Source organism: Pinus tabuliformis, chromosome Q (assembly GCF_031772625.1).
Source record: "Pinus tabuliformis cultivar Carrire ecotype Pingquan chromosome Q, CPIR1, whole genome shotgun sequence".
Classification (NCBI taxonomy): domain Eukaryota; kingdom Viridiplantae; phylum Streptophyta; class Pinopsida; order Pinales; family Pinaceae; genus Pinus; species Pinus tabuliformis.
This window is the reverse complement of record NC_142296.1, coordinates 743,551,006-743,568,898: the sequence shown is the minus strand read 5'-3', so window position 1 is coordinate 743,568,898 and position 17,893 is coordinate 743,551,006. Positions and strand designations below refer to the sequence as shown.

Here is a 17,893-nt window from a genome sequence, read left to right as displayed (position 1 = left end):
ATAGTCAAAGGATTGACTTTGACTCTTGATTGGTGAATTGGAACACTGTACTCTCTTTACTAAATATTTTATCACAATCTAATAAGAAGAAGAATTTGAAAGGGTTTTCCCCGTTGTGGGGTTTTTCCCTAGTCTTTGACCAATCCTATTGTCTCTTTTTATTACTCTTGATTGTCTTCTACTGTATATTGCATTTATTATTCTATCTACAATTGTTATAGATCATTGGAAGATTGAATTGATTGCTAATTGAAGTTAAGAATTGGGCTAAAGTAATTGTTACAGCATAGAACAGTGAAAAATTAACATGCAATATCATACAGACATTGAGAGAAGAAGAACAAAGCATTGAACCTAGAAAACAAAGATCCAAATAGATTCAATGTTCCACCAAGCTTTCGGGACATGGGGAAGAAAGAATAAGGAGACGCGCAGGGGGAACATGTGGGAGCACCCCCAAATTTTAGGCAAATTCAAAGGGTAAGGTGAGGCGCGAGGGTTTATATACTTTAGTATTATGTTGTATGAATCAATGTATTTATATATAAACATGATTCAAATTCAAATTCAATAACGAAATACATTGATTCATACATCATATATGATTCAATATTCGATACTAAAGTCTAAAGACTGGAATGGTAAATTGAAATTACTCAAACTCAAAAAAAGTAAAAAGTGACGAGTCCTCAATCTAAAGTCATCAATGTCTGAAGTCAACACTCAAAAGTTAAAACTAAAAATGAACAATGGGCAATAAACCAATGTTGTGGACCCAAAACTGGAAACCGGAGAAAAACTAGACCAAAACGTATATAAATATTCAAATTTTGAAAAAAAAAAATGTGAATATTCATGTGCATCTATATGAAATCAAACCATTATACACAAATATGTAAAGTTTCTAATGTATATAGCAAGGGTGCGTATAACCAAACTAACACTAAGTTTGATCCTCTTTGACCCAAAAATACATCAGTAAAGAGGCTCTAAATGGCCTCTATAGTCCAAAAAAATCGTGCTACAACAAATACCTACATATCATCAAAATAATTTCCTATATTAGGATCCTAACCATCAACACCCCCTTAGCATTAAAATAAGATAGAAAAAGCTTAACATGTCAAATCAAGACTTCGTTTCAATGATATGTACAATTTTACTACCATCATGAGAGAGGAAGTTCAAGAATCAATGCCACCTCTTGGACACCTAATCCTTAAGGGTTGGTGTGGAGGAATTCCAACAGCCACGAAAGTGCAAGAGACCTCTTGGAATATGAAGCCAAGGGTCAGGGAAATGTATTAATATGTACATCTTTTGAATAGAAATGAATTGCATGAGTTATCCTAATTTTTCCTATTAATTTTGTGTTTGTTTAACATGGTATCAGAGCAAGTTGGTCGAACTTGCCCCTTTGCCACTCAAATCTACCATTTTGAACCTTTGTCCGCCAAATTTGCGCTAGGTTCTCTATGTTGATTTCTGGTAGCATCAGATGTGCTCTAAGCCTCAAAATTTGCAGGGAGGCTTGGACACATGTATTCCACAATACCCATAAATCGTTTTGGGAAATTCCACAGGTAGACAGTTTTATTAAAATAATTAATTATTTTTAATGGGTGCCTAAGTCTAAACATAGGAAATTAAAATAACATATAAACAATAACAAATGAATCTATAAAAGGGTGCAGTGCATCATTCATTAATCTCATAAATGTAGTTGGTGCATTACATAGGCCAAATGGAGTGACTAACCACTCATACAAACCTTGCCTAGTTTTGAAGGTGGTCTTCCAGGCATCTTCTTCTTTGACCCAAACCTAGAGATATCCAAACTTCAAGTCTAGTTTGGTGAAGTACTTTTATTGATGCAACTGATCCAACAGATCATCTATCCTAGGTAGGGGGTATCTGTTCTTGAGCATCATTTTTCTCAACGCCCTGTAATCTATACACACCCGTCAAGTCCCATCCTTCTTTGGAACAATGATGATGGGTGACCTACATGGTGATGTACTCGGTCGAATCACACCCTGTTCCAGCAGCTGTTGCAACTATTTCTTCACCTCACTTGCTTCTATAACAAACTACCTGTACAGCCCAATATTTGGAAATGGGGAGTCCGGCAATAGCTGGATCTCGTGCTCCACTTCTCTCTTAGGTGCTCTTGGAACACATCCTTGTATGCCTGTAACAACTCCTCCAATTGTTGTTTTTGTTTCTTACTACACCCCTCCAGGGATGCCTTGCCTCTTATTGACTCCTCTACAGATTGACTCTCTTAAAAACAATAAAACATACTTCTTGCTCAAACTAATCAATTTCTTGGCTTGTTTGGCACTTACCAATGAAATTTTTGACTTGCCTTTGTGCGTGTTGATGATGAATGATTTTCCATCCTTGACAAGTCAGTACTAGTTGGCTCTCCTCATGAATATTGCATCACGAATGTACATGTATGGACTCCCGGACACAACTACACATACATCAAGGGGAACCACATCTAGATCTACTTCATCAATAAAATCAGCACTGATAGCAAATCTAATTTTACATTGTTTTGTTACCTTCATCTATGCATCCTTATTTACCCATCCCAGTGGATATGGGTTTGGATGATCACAAATTTCCAGCCCCAACTTCTTGACCATCTCTGCTACAATGAGATTCGCCTATGAACCTGAGTCAAACAGAGCATCAATCTTTGTTTTCTTGACCTATATCTTTATATGGAAGAGTTTGGTCATTTCTTTCTCTCCCTGTGTTGAAGGCTACTCAGATTCACCTCCTTCTATGCTGACGTACATACGATCTTCTCATCCACATCTGAGTTGCTTTCAACTTGGTTGCTCGAATCCGCGGACATGACATTCTTCTTCTTGTTATCTTTCTTCTTGTTCTTCGGGTTTAGCTCTAGATGCAACTTCTAGCACTTCTCCTCTGTATGGCCATCAATGTTGCAGTGGTTGCAGTTGTTGCTCGAATCTTTACACTAGTGCGCAGTCGCTGTCGTTTTTTTATCGTTTCCCCCTTTTTGTTTCTTCTTCCCCTCTCTAGAAGCATCTTGTTGCTCCTCCTGCTTCGGTCCACTTTATTGCGCTCTCTTCAGCCCTATGTTCTCCAGGTATTGTGCCTGTACACAAGCCTCATCCACTGATTTTGGCTTGAATAGCATCACTTGCTCATGTAGATGACGGTGCAGACCCCCCAAATACTTGAATACATTTGGGTTCTTTGGAGAGATACCCAACATTGTAGCCATCTTCCTTAATTTCATAGTGTACTCCTGCACGCTTTGTCGCGGCTTTTGCCTGAAGTAATGCCACCGGATCCACTAGTCCTCCACTTACCCAATGGGATAAAACTGTGACTTAATGAGGGTTTTGAAATCTTCCACTTAGTCAATGGAGGTTCTCCCTCCAACCTTAGGGTTTTCGTGTCGCTTTCCCACCAAGTCAGTGCATGGCCCTCTACTTTCAGCTGCGAATGAGAACTTTTGTCCTTCCTCAATCTGATAGACGCTGAAATAAACTTCCAATTGTTGCAACTAGTGATTCAGCTTCAAAGCGTCGATCTTGTCGTGGTACGGCTTGATATCGACTTTTACTTCCATTTTAAACAGAGATCGATTCACGGCACTCGAACTGGGTTGATGTTTTTCGGGTTCTTTCTTCAACTGGTTCTTTTCTTCTCCCCGGTCTTCTTATCCCCATTCTGATTTGTCTTCTGCATTCGAACCCCCATCTTCTCCAAATATCCCCATCTTATTATTCAAGGCCGCCATGAGGAGGTTTACATTGCAGTTGATATCTGTGACTTATTCCAACTGCGTAAACCTCACCTCTACAAGATCACGAGGCTCATTTACAAATTTGTCAGCCATGATTAGGGTTTTATGATTTTTGACCCTACCAATATAGATCCCTCCAATCTCCACAAAATACCCAAAGAAACCTGCTCTGATACGAAATGATCCGTAAACTGTTGTGGATATTCCACTGGACAGTTCGTCACAACAAATCTGACAATAATATATTAAAATTATGAATTACTACACTTACAGTTTTATTAAAACTCTAGATCTATAAATTTAACTGTAATTAGTGCATGCATGCGAATGGAAATTATACATAAAAGTAGAGAGCGACAAAATAAGCTCACACACGCACACATAAGACACAAGATATGCTCTAGGAAACCATTTCGGAAGAAAACCCAACTAGAAGGTGAGGTCGCTTCGCTCTCTTTCTTTGTCTAGAAAATAAGGTTGCAAGTACAACGAAGTAATGTATGAGGCCCATAGGCTGCTACAGTGCAAAAATCCTCTCTGTGTGCTCTACCTCCTATCTCTCCAAGCTATCTTTGCTCAACTATGAAAAAAAATGCTCTCGAAAGAATGGAATGTATCTTCCTCCTAGTGGCTCGGTTATAACACAACCTGATAGCCTAATAGTAGTTAAGTTTGACTACATCAACACTTAACTAGAGTTACAATATAGACTCTTCTAGAGTCTTACATCACAAACATGTGGCTAGCCCCTTTTCAATGAATAATGGGGGTTGTCGCAGCATCTTCTCAAACCATGGTGGTGAAATCCGGAAGGTCAACTTCTAAGTGGCATAACTTTTGCATATGGACTTCAATTGACGCGCTTCTTGCATCGTTGGAAAGATCTTTAGGTGTAGAACAGCATGAAAAGACGCAACGCTAAAGCGACAAAATTTTACCCGCAAAAAAATTCGTTTGATGCCTCAAAACGCTCCCTGTTTTGCCAAACTAGGTCTCACCCATAAAAACATTCCCATGAGTTGATTCATCCACTTTTTCCACTTTGAATGCATCGAGATGGATGACAAACAATATAATGGTACAATCCAGATCATCCCTCCCAAATGGGAGCGAATAGGGAGTGCGCTCCCAGTGTCGATCCCCTAGCGCTTCCGAGACTAGCACACTTCAGGAGTGAATTCAAGGAGGGGGGTCGCTCCCCTGCAACCCTAGTCCACATGAGCACCTTTGATGAGGGAGGGCTTATGCATTGAATTATCCCCTTCTCAGCATTGTTTCTTACTGCCCCTTTACTGGTCTTTTTATTGTTTTTTCTATGTTCTCTTTTTCTAATTTCATTTAATTGGGTCCCATTTTTTATGCATATGCATTTCATCCCAAGGGACTTTACGAAATTTCATTTAGTCCTCTTTTTAGGTATGCATTTCATTACATAGAGGTAGGGGTAACAACCTCATAGTGAAGGGGCATTGCTCAAGCTTTGCTTTAGCTTTTGACATTTCCTTTATATATCTTTTTTTTGTTTCGTATTTTGACCTTTACATCTTGCTCTTTGCTTCTTTTTTAACTCAACAACTTTAAACTCTAGCTTATAGCCCTTCTTTCTCATGGGACTATGAAGCATGAACCTTTTTGTGACATATGACAACCAATCATGAGCAAGACAATGGAAATTAGGAAAGATGGAAAGCATTACATATGGATTGGGATATGGATATGTTACACCTTTGAAATCCCCCCAGTAGTGAAACAAAGAAAAAGGCTCAAATTTAGAGCATTGTGATCTATTATATTGACTCAACCAATGATCACCACTTTTATGAAAAAGTAAAACAAGCATTAACGCTCAATATGAAGCAAGGATATAATATAACTCAAGTATGTCAACCACCATAATCGTCAATATTAGCAAGATGAGCAAGAGGGGGGAAGCATCATTAGTCAATTGTATATAGAGAACCATGGATCTCATTTGTAGAACTATTGCATGTGACAAAAATCACAAGAGAAAAATCTCCTCCTATTACCCCTAGATGTCAAGGGGTAACAAGCCCTATTAATAACTTGGCCTTGTGATCAGAAGAATCGAGGGCACATCTTGGGTACCATCCTTGAAATGAGAGGGAGTTCCTCAAGATATGTTACCTGGAAAAAAAATGTTACCTCAAATATAACACGGTGCATCCATTAGGCCACCTCAATTAAAATTCACACTGGAGTAGATTAAGTGCATGAACTCATGTGACCTACTCACCTAGGGATCTATGTGCTCTAAAGATAACAAAGCCCCACATGCATTATGCCATCCTACATCGAGATGTGCCTGCATGCACCCTATATCACTAGATGCATATGAAGTTTGAACTAATGTTGTGTTGAAAAATGTGTAACTAGGTTCGGTCTTCATAAGTATGAAATGTATTCTTGTAAATATAAAATGGAAAAGAAATTATTATTATTATTGGAGCATGGGTTTCATGCTCAAGTTCTTTTATTTTATAGGTCAAGCACCCATTGAGTGCTTCTAGGGTTTGTCCTAGGTATAAGAGTCATTGTCATATATTGAAGACCCTATGGGCACATTGTAAATTGTAAAGAAAAAATTATTTTGTCTTTAAAGTGTCAAAATACCTCCAAGATCAAGTCGGCCTACATGAAGAGCCACGTCCACCCTTGAAGAAGCCTATATATAAGAGGAACTCGTCCTCCATTTGGATCACTCACTCTCTCATCTCTTATGCGAAGAAGTAGAAGAAGGAGAAGTCGAAGAAGGAAGTGTGAAGAAGAAGTCGAAGAAGTCGAAGTGTTTCTGGGCCTTATCTATTCTTTTGGGAAGATCGAAGTTAGGGTTTCTACGCTAGATCTTCTGGGGTTTGATTTTGGAAGCAGAAGAGAAGGGAAGGCAAATGAAGGTCTCTTAGGGCATCTTATTATCCCTAGAACTCAAGTCAAGGCAAGCAAAGTCAAGAAAAAGGCTATTAGAGGGAGATCGAAGTCTCCTAGATAAGCAGCAGCAGTTGCTAGGGAGCAGAATTTCGGATCTACTGGAAGGTTGAAGATTTTTAGGAAGTCGTGGCATACTTGATCTTGGAGGGTATTTGTTTGAGTCTAGGTCATGGTATTCGTCAATTGAAAGATTTGAAAGATAAAGAAGAGATTTATGGGTTTTCCCCTCAAGAGGAGGGGTTTCGGCCTTGGCTTGTAGCCTATATATTGTCATTGTTCTTACTGTTTTGGTGGTTGTTTGATGTATTGCACATTGGAATAATAAAGAACAAAGCTAATAAGTAAAAGGTAACACAAACAGTTATCAAGTTAAGAGAATTAACATATTTATTTCCCTGTTGAATTCTCAACATGGTATTAGAGCTTTGGTTCTCTAAGGGCATCATGAAGATCTCCTCAACAATGAAGAAGTTCATTAAGAAAATTGCAAGTCATCTCAAGAAAGGTATCAAGGAAGCATGGAGTTTCTTATTCTCTTCAAAGAAGGCATCAATCAATGAAAGGGATGAAGGTCTCTTCTCGGCTCTCTCTGGTACATTCCAAGACGAAGACATCTGGGTAATTGATAGTGGTGCATCAAGGCACATGACTGGTCACTCCAACCAATTGAAGACCTTATCAAAAGGAAAATTTGCTTACTCTGTGGAACTTGGAGACAACAAAAGCTATCTGGTGAAGGGCATTGGATCAACTTCCATAAAACTCAAGGATGGAAGCAACATCCACCTCAACAACATTTTATTTGTTCCAGGTTTGCACAAAAATTTACTTTCTATTTCAAGTTTAGAAGACAAAGGAGATAGAGTAGCCTTCATTTATGGAAAAGTAGTTGTTTGGGGAAAAGACTCAAGCATAGATCAAGCTAAAGTTATTGGTATCCGAGAAGGAAGGCTTTACATTTCAAAATACTTCCGACTTTAAGTTCCATAGTAGATGGAATACCAAATTTGAAGGAGGATCATGAAGGTTTCTGCAAGGGATGTGCAATAGGAAAAAATACCAAGAGACCATTTGGAAGCAGTGCTTCGTGGTTGAAAGAAATCTTGGATCTCATTCACTCTGATGTGTGTGGCCCTATGACTCCAAAATCACTTGGAGGCCATCTATACTATATCACATTCATAGATGATCATTCAAGAAAGACCTGGGTTTACTTAATGAAAACCAAGGATGAAGTATTTACAAAATTTCAAGAATTCAACGTTGAAGTGGAGAACCTTACAGAAAGAAGAATCAAGATACTGAGATCTGATAATGGAGGAGAATATACATCCAAAGAGATTATAGCATTCTGTAAGGAGTCTGGGATTAAGAGGGAGCTGATAGTCCCATACAATCCCGAACAAAATGGAGTCACAAAAAGAAAGAACATATCCATTGAAGAAAGTGTAAAAGCAATGTTACACGATCAAGATCTACCTAAATTTTTGTGGGGAGAGGCAACAAAGACAACAATCTACATTCAAAATCAATGTCCTCACAGATCTCTAGATAACAAGACTCCGAAAGAAGTGTTCACTGGGAAGAAGCCATCTGTAGATCATCTTTGAATCTTTGGGTGTCCTGTGTATATTCATATACCAAAGGACAAAAGAAAGAAGTTGGATCCTTCCGATATGAAGGGAATATTTGTTGGGTATAGTAACTCATCAAAGGCCTATAGAATCTATATGAAAGATGGACATCACATTGAAGTTAGTCGTGATGTCATATTTGATGAGAGTATAGCATTCAAGAAGTCAAAATAACTTTCCATAGATTCTGATGACAAAGAACTTCTGATATTTGAGGAGGAAGTTGACAAGGAAGGAGAAGGATCACACCATGAAGAAGAAGGGCCAAGTGAACCTGTTCAACCCGTGGTCATTCCAGAAACAAGGAAAAGACCTAATTGGTTGAAATCCACACTACTTGATGTAGAAGGTCGTGGGACAGCGCAAGGATCATTTAGAGAAAGTAATAGACCCAAGAAATATTCTGGGTATGCTACATACATAACAAAATTAATAGAAGCAGAACCATCCACCTTTGAAGAGGTTGTAGAACATCGAGAATGGAAGGATGCCATGAATGAAGAATATCAATCTATAATGAAGAATGGAGTCTGGGAGATCGTACCTAGGCCTGAAGACAAATTTGTGGTTACTTCCAAGTGGATCTATAAGATCAAGCATGTAGTTGATGGAAGTATAGATAAGTATAAAGCAAGATTTGTGGCTAGAGGGTTCTCTCAACTTGAAGGCATCGACTATGAAGAAGCATTTGCTCCAAATGGATGTCAATACTGTGTTTCTGAATGGAACTATAAATGAAGAAGTCTATATAGAACAACGTTGGGATTTGAAGTCAAAGATAGGAAGACATATGTTTGCAGATTGAAGAAAGCATTATATGGCCTCAAGCAAGGACCAAGGGCATGGTATGCTAGAATGGATGCATACCTATAGAGAATAGGCTTCACAAAAAGTTATGCTGACTTGAACCTTTATATTAAGGTTGTAAAAAATGAACCTGTTATTATTCTTCTGTATGTAGATGATCTTCTCTTGACAGGGGTAGAAGGTCGAATTGAAGAATGTAAGAAGCAATTGGCAACAAAATTTGACATGAAGGATCATAGGCTGATGCATTACTATTTGGGACTAGAAGTCCGACAAAGACCGAATGAAATCTATTTGGGTCAAGGAAAGTATGAGATCAAGATTCTAAAGAAGTTTGACATGATGGACTGTAAACCTATGACCACTCCGATGATCACAAACTTGAAGAGACTGAGGAGTTCTGAATCAAGCCCTGTAGATCCTTCCAGGTGCAGACAACTTGTTGGCTCATTGATGTACTTGGTGAATACTCGACCAAACATATGTTCTGCAGTAAATGTACTCAGTCAATTCTAACTGGAGCCGAAGCATGATCATTGGATAGCAGCAAAGCATATTCTGAGATATCTGCGAAGAACCATCAACTTCTGTCTGAAATGTGATAAAAGGAATAATGTCCAATTGATTAGATATACAGATTCTGACTGAAGAGGCAGTGAACAAGATGGAAGAAGCACTATGGGAGGATATTTCAGTTTAGGATCCTCCATGGTCTCATGGATGAGAAAAAAGCAAGACACTGTAAGCAGAGGTTGAATATGTTGCACCATGTGAAGTAAGCAGAGAAGCAGTGTGGTTAAGGAAGCTGATATCCGACCTGTTTGAAGAACTGATGAACCCTACAGTGATACTTTGTGATAACACCAATTGCATTCGTTTGTCCGAGGATCCAGTGTTTCATGGAAAGACAAAGCACATAAACAACAAGTATCACTATATTCGAGAGCTAGTACAAAATGGTTTGTTGCAGCGACGGTATATCTCCAATGATGATCGGTAGTTGACATATTGATGAAATCACTTCCGAACAAGAAGCTTGTATACTTAAGGGACAAGCTTGGATTGGTCGATTTGTCCTCCCTAATTGAGAGGGAGAGATAGACACTACATTCTTGTCTTCACTTGGGAAGAAAGAATAAAGGATTGGCTAACCATCTAGCATTCGATACTCCTTGAGAATGTAGTAGGGAATTCAAGACAAGAGTAGTCGTGGACCGATATTCTTTGATGATTAGCTACCCAAGATAAGAATAGTCCAATGGGAGGTCATCCTCTGTGAACACCCAGGTGGGTATGTACTAGTGATGCGAAAATCGTGATTTTATCGCGATATTATCGGATTATTGCGATTTTTATAATTCAACGATATTATCGCCCGATTTTTAAAGGCATTTTTTTTCACAATTTTTTTCAGAAAAATCGCGATAATTTAAAAAAATTGATGGCGTTGTTATCGCTGGGTCAACGGACAGTGGGTTTATAGCACCAAAAAACGAAAAAATAAAAATAAATAAATTATTCATTTGGACAGACAGCGGCAGTGGTGGATTGGGAGTGACCTAGGAGAAAAACCTTGGTCGATTGGGAGCTGATTGGAGGAGAAAAATGACTCAAAAACCCTGGTGGATTGAGAGCTGAGGAGGAGAGGATCAATTTTCTCTGGCAAACCAGTATGGGCACCAAATTTATGTGTTTTGTTTTGGTTTTTTTTTTGTTTTTGGTTGGGTTTGGATAACCCATTGTTTATCAAATATTTTTGAGTTGATTTGATGGGGTTTTTGTTTGTTAAATTGTCAAAAATTCAATGTGTTTTGTCATGTTACTCATGTATGTAATTTTTTTTAAATTTTTGTAACTTGCAATCTTTATTTTGCCATAGGTTCACCATTCAACTTCAAAGTTCAAAGTTCAAACTTCATCTTACAAATTTAAAACTCAAGAGTCAAGAGTTCAACCAAGTTACAAACATGCCAAGGAAATTGGACCCTCTGTGGGAATTTGGTGAACCTGATGGAGGGTTTGATAGAATAAACTTGAGTTGCAAGTTGTGTGGGCATCATATGTCAAGGGGGGCTTATAGATTGAAGTATCACCTTGCACAAATCCCTGGATTTGATGTAGGGCTTTGCACAAATACAAATCCGGAAATCATCCGAAAAGCCATGAGATCATTGGAAGAATTAAAGCACGAGAGAGAGGCCAAAGCAGAAATGAAGAAGCAACTAGCAAAGAGGGTGTTAGGCTCAGGTGAACAAGGAAGTGGCATTGGTTCTACTTCAGCATCAATATCTACAACCAACCCGGTCGCTGCCTCATCATTTTTTGTTCCTAAAACCACGCCTGGATCACAACCATCTATCACTTCAATGCTTAAAAAACTGAAAAAGAACAAGCTCACAAGTTATTGGCCAAATTTCTCCTTTGGAGTGATATTCATTTCAGCGTTGCAAGGAATAATCCATTTTTCCAGCGTATTGTTGATGCTATTGCAACTGTTGGCCCAGGGTACAAAATCCCTTCTTATGATGACTTTAGAGGCCGGATTCTTCAAAATGAAAAGGTTGACTGCACCAAAAGATTGGAGGAGTTTAGGGCATCATGGGCACAAACAGGATGCACTGTGATGTCAGATGGTTGGACCGACCAAAAGGGGAGAACCCTTATAAACTTCTTGGTTAGTTGTCCCAAGGGGACAATGTTTATGAAATCTATTGGTGCGTCTTCACATATCAAAGATGAAAAAACTTTATGTGATTTGTTGGATGTGTTTATTTTGGAGGTGGGTGCAGAACATGTTGTCCAAGTCATAATGAACAATGTTGCAAATTATGTTGTTGCTGGCAGGATGCTTATGGAGAGGCATCCTACTTTATTTTGGACACCTTGTGCTGCACATTGTATTGATTTGATGTTGGAGGACATAGGAAAATTTTCCTTTGTCAAAGATATTGTTGACTAACACTGTATAGTGATGCATCTATGCTATTCATTCTCTCAGATCGATTGATTTCTCACCTTGTCCTGAGGATGAACCACATTAGTTGGTTCGAAAAATCGACCCAATCCTTGCGATGTGATTAATCCAAAAGACTATTCTCTATATTGTTGACTCATCAAAAAGTATTACAAAATTTATATATAATCATACATTTGTGCTTAGCTTGATGAGAAAATTCACCAACAACAAGGAGTTGGTGTGCCCCGCCATTACACAGTTTGCCACCAGTTTCATATCTCTTCAATCCCTCTTGAATTCTATGTGGGATGTGAAGAGAATGTTTCTTTCAGAAGAGTGACATGCTTTGACAATGAGCCGCAAACCAGAGGAAGAGGCCATATGCAGATTAGTTTCATACCAGGAAGACTTCTGGGCAGGAGTGCAGGAGGTGTGCACCGTTATTGAACCTTTGGTAAAGGTTCTTCCATTAGTTGATGGTGAAAAGCCCGCAATGGGCTATTTGTAGGAGGCCATGGACAGGGCCAAAGAATCCATTCAGGGCTACTATGATGATAAGGGAAATGAGGGGTTTCGGAAACAACTCCTCCTATGGGAAGTGACTGATGAACAATAAAACAACACACTCCATGGTCCCATTCATGCTGCAGGGATCTACCTGAACCCTGCATTTTCTTACCCATGTGGGTTCGTATTTGATGCTGAGATCATGGATGGATTCTTAACCTATGTTCAGAGGATGGTGCGATCTCCAGCAGAACGTACAGAAATCTCCAAAGAAATTGAGACATACAGGATGGCACGTGGCACATTTGGCTTTGAGATGGTTGGGACTAATAGGACGACTAAAATGCCAGGTATTTTTTAGTTTGTTTCAAATTTAATTGTCTCTTCAAGTTCATAACTTCATACTTTGCTTCAACTTTCAAATTTTATTTTTTTCTTATGTTTATTTAAAATTTTATTTGTAACTTTGTTGTAGATGCATGGTGGAGAATGTATGGAGCAAGGGTACCCCTTCTGCAAAAGCTTGCCATTCGAATCCTCAGCCAAACATGTAGCTCCTCGAGATGCGAGCGCAACTGAAGTGTATTTGAAAAAATACACAACAAGAAGCGCAATAGGTTAAACTTAAAACTTAAAATATTGCAAATTTCCAAATAATTTTTTGAATTGATTAAACAATATTTTTTTTTATAATTATTATTTCATGATCTTTGTACAGGTTGGAGTCTCAGCGACTTAATGACATGGTCTTTTTCTACTACAATCTTCGATTGTGGGTGAGGCAACTTGAGAGGATACCTGATATGGAGGCCATCTCATTGGATGGGATTGACACCATTGTTGCATGGAGGGTTGAGGCCGAGAGGCCTCTCATGGAGTATACCAATGATTGGTTAGAGCAGGAGGTAGTGGAAGGCATAGAGGGGGAGAGGGAGGAGGAGAAGGATGAGAAGCAACAGGAGGAGGAGGTGACACCACCTACCCGAGCTACCCCTGCCACCAGTAGAGGACATGGTCTACCTCCTATAGCTCCTAGTTCTTCAGCTTCTAGAGCACAGCAGAGTCCATTGCCAACTCTACCGGCGTCTACATCTAGAGGGAAAGGGAAAGCTATTGCATTTGCTCGCAAGAGGGGCAGAGGAAATCAGTAGTATTAGTTTATTAGACTTTAGTTATTTGGTTCATTTCATTGTATATGACATTATGACTCATGATATGAGATACATTATTATATTTTTTGTTGATATTTTGAAGCTGTGTTGGGACTCAAGAGGCAGGGCTCACTATTCAGGACATGATTCACTGTTATGTGTGATGTAGCACTAGAAATGATATTACACATCTTATATATTAGTTCTTTTATCAATTTTATGTGTCAATGTATTTATTTTATGTTGTAGATGCTTTAGATATTAAAAAAATTGAAAAAAAATGAATATTTTTGTATTTTACGATTTTTTCCCGATTTTTACGATTTTTTCCCTTGCTGATAATATCCCGATAACGATAACTACAACATTGGTATGTACCTTGGGAAACAATGATGATGGTGTCTATACATCATTGGTCTCGTCAGCATTATGCTCTGATCTTATGGAGAGATAGAGTTGTTAGTCAAGGCCTTGCTATGTAATAATGTTGGTTAATATGATGCTAGACAGATGGGTTACCAATCCAACTCTTCTTATGAGATCTCTTCAGATTGAGAATGACCATATACCTCTTATGAATACCTTCCTAGTTAAGAGGGAGTGTTGAAAAATGTGTAACTAGGTTCAGCCTTCATAAGTATGAAATGTATTCTTGTAAGTATAAAATGAAAAGAAATTATTATTATTATTGAAGCATGGGTTTCATGCTCAAGTTCTTTTATTCTATAGGTCAAGCACCCATTGAGTGCTTCTAGGGTTTGTCCTAGGTATGAGAGTCATTGTCATATATTGAAGACCCTATGGGCACATTGTAAATTGTAAAGAAAAAATTATTTTGTCTTTAAGGTGTCAAAATACCTCCAAGATCAAGTCAGCTTAATGAATTGTCAAGTCGGCCTACATGAAGAGCCACGTCCACCTTTGAAGAAGCCTATATATAAGAGGAACTCGTCCTCCATTTGGATCACTCACTCTCTCATCTCTTATGCGAAGAAGTAGGAGATGGAGAAGTCGAAGAAGGAAGTGTGAAGAAGAAGAAGTCAGAAAAGTCAAAGTGTTTTTGGGCCTTATCTATTCTTCTGGGAAGATCGAAGTTAGGGTTTATGCACTGGATCTTCTAGGGTTTGATTTTGGAAGCAGAAGAGAAGGGAAGGCAAGCGAAAGTCTCTTAGGGCATCTTACTAGCCCTAGGACTCAAATCAAGGCAAGCGAAGTCAAGAAGAAGGCTATAGAGGGAGATCAAAATCTCCTAAAGAAGAAGCAGCAGTTGTAGTAGTTGCTGGGGAGTAGAATTTCAGATCTACGGGGAGGTCGAAGATATTGTAGCAGGAAGTCATGGTAGACTTGATCTTGGAGGTTATTTATCTAAGTCTAGGTCATGGTACTCGTCAATTGAAAGATCTGAAAGATAAGGATGAGATTTACGAGTTTTCCCCTCAAGAGGAGGTGTTTTGGCCCTGGCTTGCAGCCTATATACTATGTCATTATTCTTACTATTTTGGTAGTTGTTTGATGTATTGCACATTGGAATAATAAAAAACAAAGCTAATAAGTAAAAGGTAACACAAACATTTATCAAGTTAAGAGATTTAACATATTTATTGCCCTATTGAATTCTCAACATGTTGCACCCATGTAAGCTTGCAGCTCCAAGCAACAATGAGATAGAAAATGCAAAGCTCAAATGAAATTGTAACAAACTTTAACTTGAAAATGAAACGTGATAGTGAGGTTGTGTTAATTCCCAGTTAAAGCATGCATGTAAGTGAATGAAGTGTGAAAGTTTCCTCCAAATGCCCAGGCTTAGAGAGGAAAATGGGCAGCCGTCTAGTGAACTCGACTTTGGCCAAAATAAACCTCAAAAGGGCTCATGGCATCCTTGGAAATCAAACCCCCAATACTTGGCAAAGGTCCTGCAAACACTTGTTAGATGTTGCTGGAGGTTGCTCTTCAAAATTTGCCACACGAGTTAGCAAACAATCCAAACAATGGCTGCAAAATAAGTTAAGTATTAATGGAAAAATCGGAAAGATAAAATGTATATGTACAATTATAATTCACAAAAGGCTAACCTAAAGAGTGAGAGTAAACTCTCGTCTTTGCTTAGCCATCTTCAAGCTCTTAGATAGCAAATGAAAGAAATGAATTACAATGTTTTTTAAAAGAGATTTAAATTTAGAAATACTTGGCTTGTGGACAAGATATGTTCCAAAAACCCCTGCAAAACCACTTTGTAAGATAAGACTATGAAGGCTCAAAGAACAAATGAGAGCTCCTTTAAGAATGTATCAAGAGTGGGTTGGTCTCTCCAAAGACTTCCCCTCACGCTTGATTTTGTGATCCCAACAAGATGTTCCCTCTACAAAACTTCAATTAATAATTAGTTCCATATAGATTTAGCAGTAAACAATGATAAGAAACTCTAGAGATTTATTTAAACCCAACTAGAGCATTCTATACCTATAGCATACTTCTAAATCAAATGTCAATGCAAGATAAATCTACATTAACAAATATACAAGAGCATATGAAAACAAATTAGATCAAAGCATGAGTAAAAGGAATTATACCAATGATCAACAATTCATCACACTCGAAAAGGAGGAACACCTCATGAATGAAACCCCAAAGTCTTTATTGATATTTCTGAAAGTGTACAAGGCAGCAGCGTTTCCGCAAGCACAATAGCTAGTAACAATATGATACAAATGAGAACTCAAGGCTCTATTATATAGAACTATGGGAGCCAATCCCAATGTAGAAGTGATTAAACAAGTGGCATGAGGTGACAATCCCAAAGAGAAATTCGAATTTGTTGAATGGAGCTCCAATGTCAATTGTAAAAATTGAATTCTGGCAAGTGGACATCATTTTCTTCTTCCCTTATGTGCCAAATTCGAATTTTATGATGGTATGACAAGTGTATATGTGTGGTAACCCATGTGAGGACAATTTCCCACAAAAATCTCCACCAAATATTCTCCCAAATCCTCTCCAATGTGCATTAACTTCACAAATTCGAATTTCCAAGTAAGCAGTTTTCTCATTTAATGCCAGAAATTCGATTTTATTTGAGCACGTTTCTTTCCTTGATTTTAGGAGTCCACATCACCTTGGGACTTCACTTTAACTCCCCCATAATGTTCCACCTCATTTCCATAAGATTTAGCATGTGTGGATATTTATTTTTCTCCATTTATTTAATTTTTGGCTTAATTAATTGCCAAATTTCCCACTAAACTTAGGAAAAGTGGGTTTTGAGGGTTAAAACACATTTTTAACCCCTCAAAGTGTGTCATAGTAGAAATTTGAAGGTGAGAGGTGCAAATTCCATTACTCATACCCCATACAACTTCTCTAGACATCACTTATTACATTACAAGTACAATTTTTATTGCAATTTTCGCAGTGCAAAAAATTTAAAAATTTTAAAAATGACTACCTAGACCTAACCAAATTCCACGAATTTTTTTGTGTGATCTAGTATGGTAATATATATCGACTCTAGACACTAAGATGTGTTAGGGGCTTTACCTTCAAACCGTCACCTCGGCTTTGGGGTAAAAGATGAGTGAAAAAACCCAGAAAATTATCTGCCTTTGAAAAAGAAGGGATAATTAGCTAGATAAAAAAAACACTCCAAGGTGTACTTGTTTGCTAATCGAATCCCAACATCCTAGGTCTATTACAGACTCAAAAATCATCATTACTAGTATCACTTATTACAATTCCCCACAGGGTGTGCAATCTGGGTACAAGAAAGATGATGAAAAAATAGTAGAGTTTAAAAGCTCTGTTGACTGATGATATCTGATGGTACAAGTGTCCATTTGTACATCCTTCGGCATGGAGTCTTCATATAATCATCAAGTGCCACTCCAGTGGTCAACAAAGTGCCTGCAACCATGAACAGAAAGCGAGATGGAAAACAAAACTTACCAAGGCACCCCTAGAAAAACATTCCTTCAATAAAGAGTTAGATTTTCAATACCAAATAATTTTAATCAAGAGCCATCCATATGTTGAAAAATGTGTAACTAGGTTCGGTTTTCATAAATATGAAATGTACTTTTGATTCTTGTAATTTGTAAAATAAAAG

The 17,893-nt window shown here is 38.1% G+C and overlaps 1 protein-coding gene across 1 annotated transcript in view; it reads right to left on the bottom strand.

Moving 5' to 3' along the window:
• LOC149221680 (uncharacterized) overlaps positions 1-17,893 on the bottom strand; it is a 112,964-nt gene that overhangs the window by 23,656 nt on the left and 71,415 nt on the right. The gene's annotated exons all lie outside the window — the stretch shown is intronic.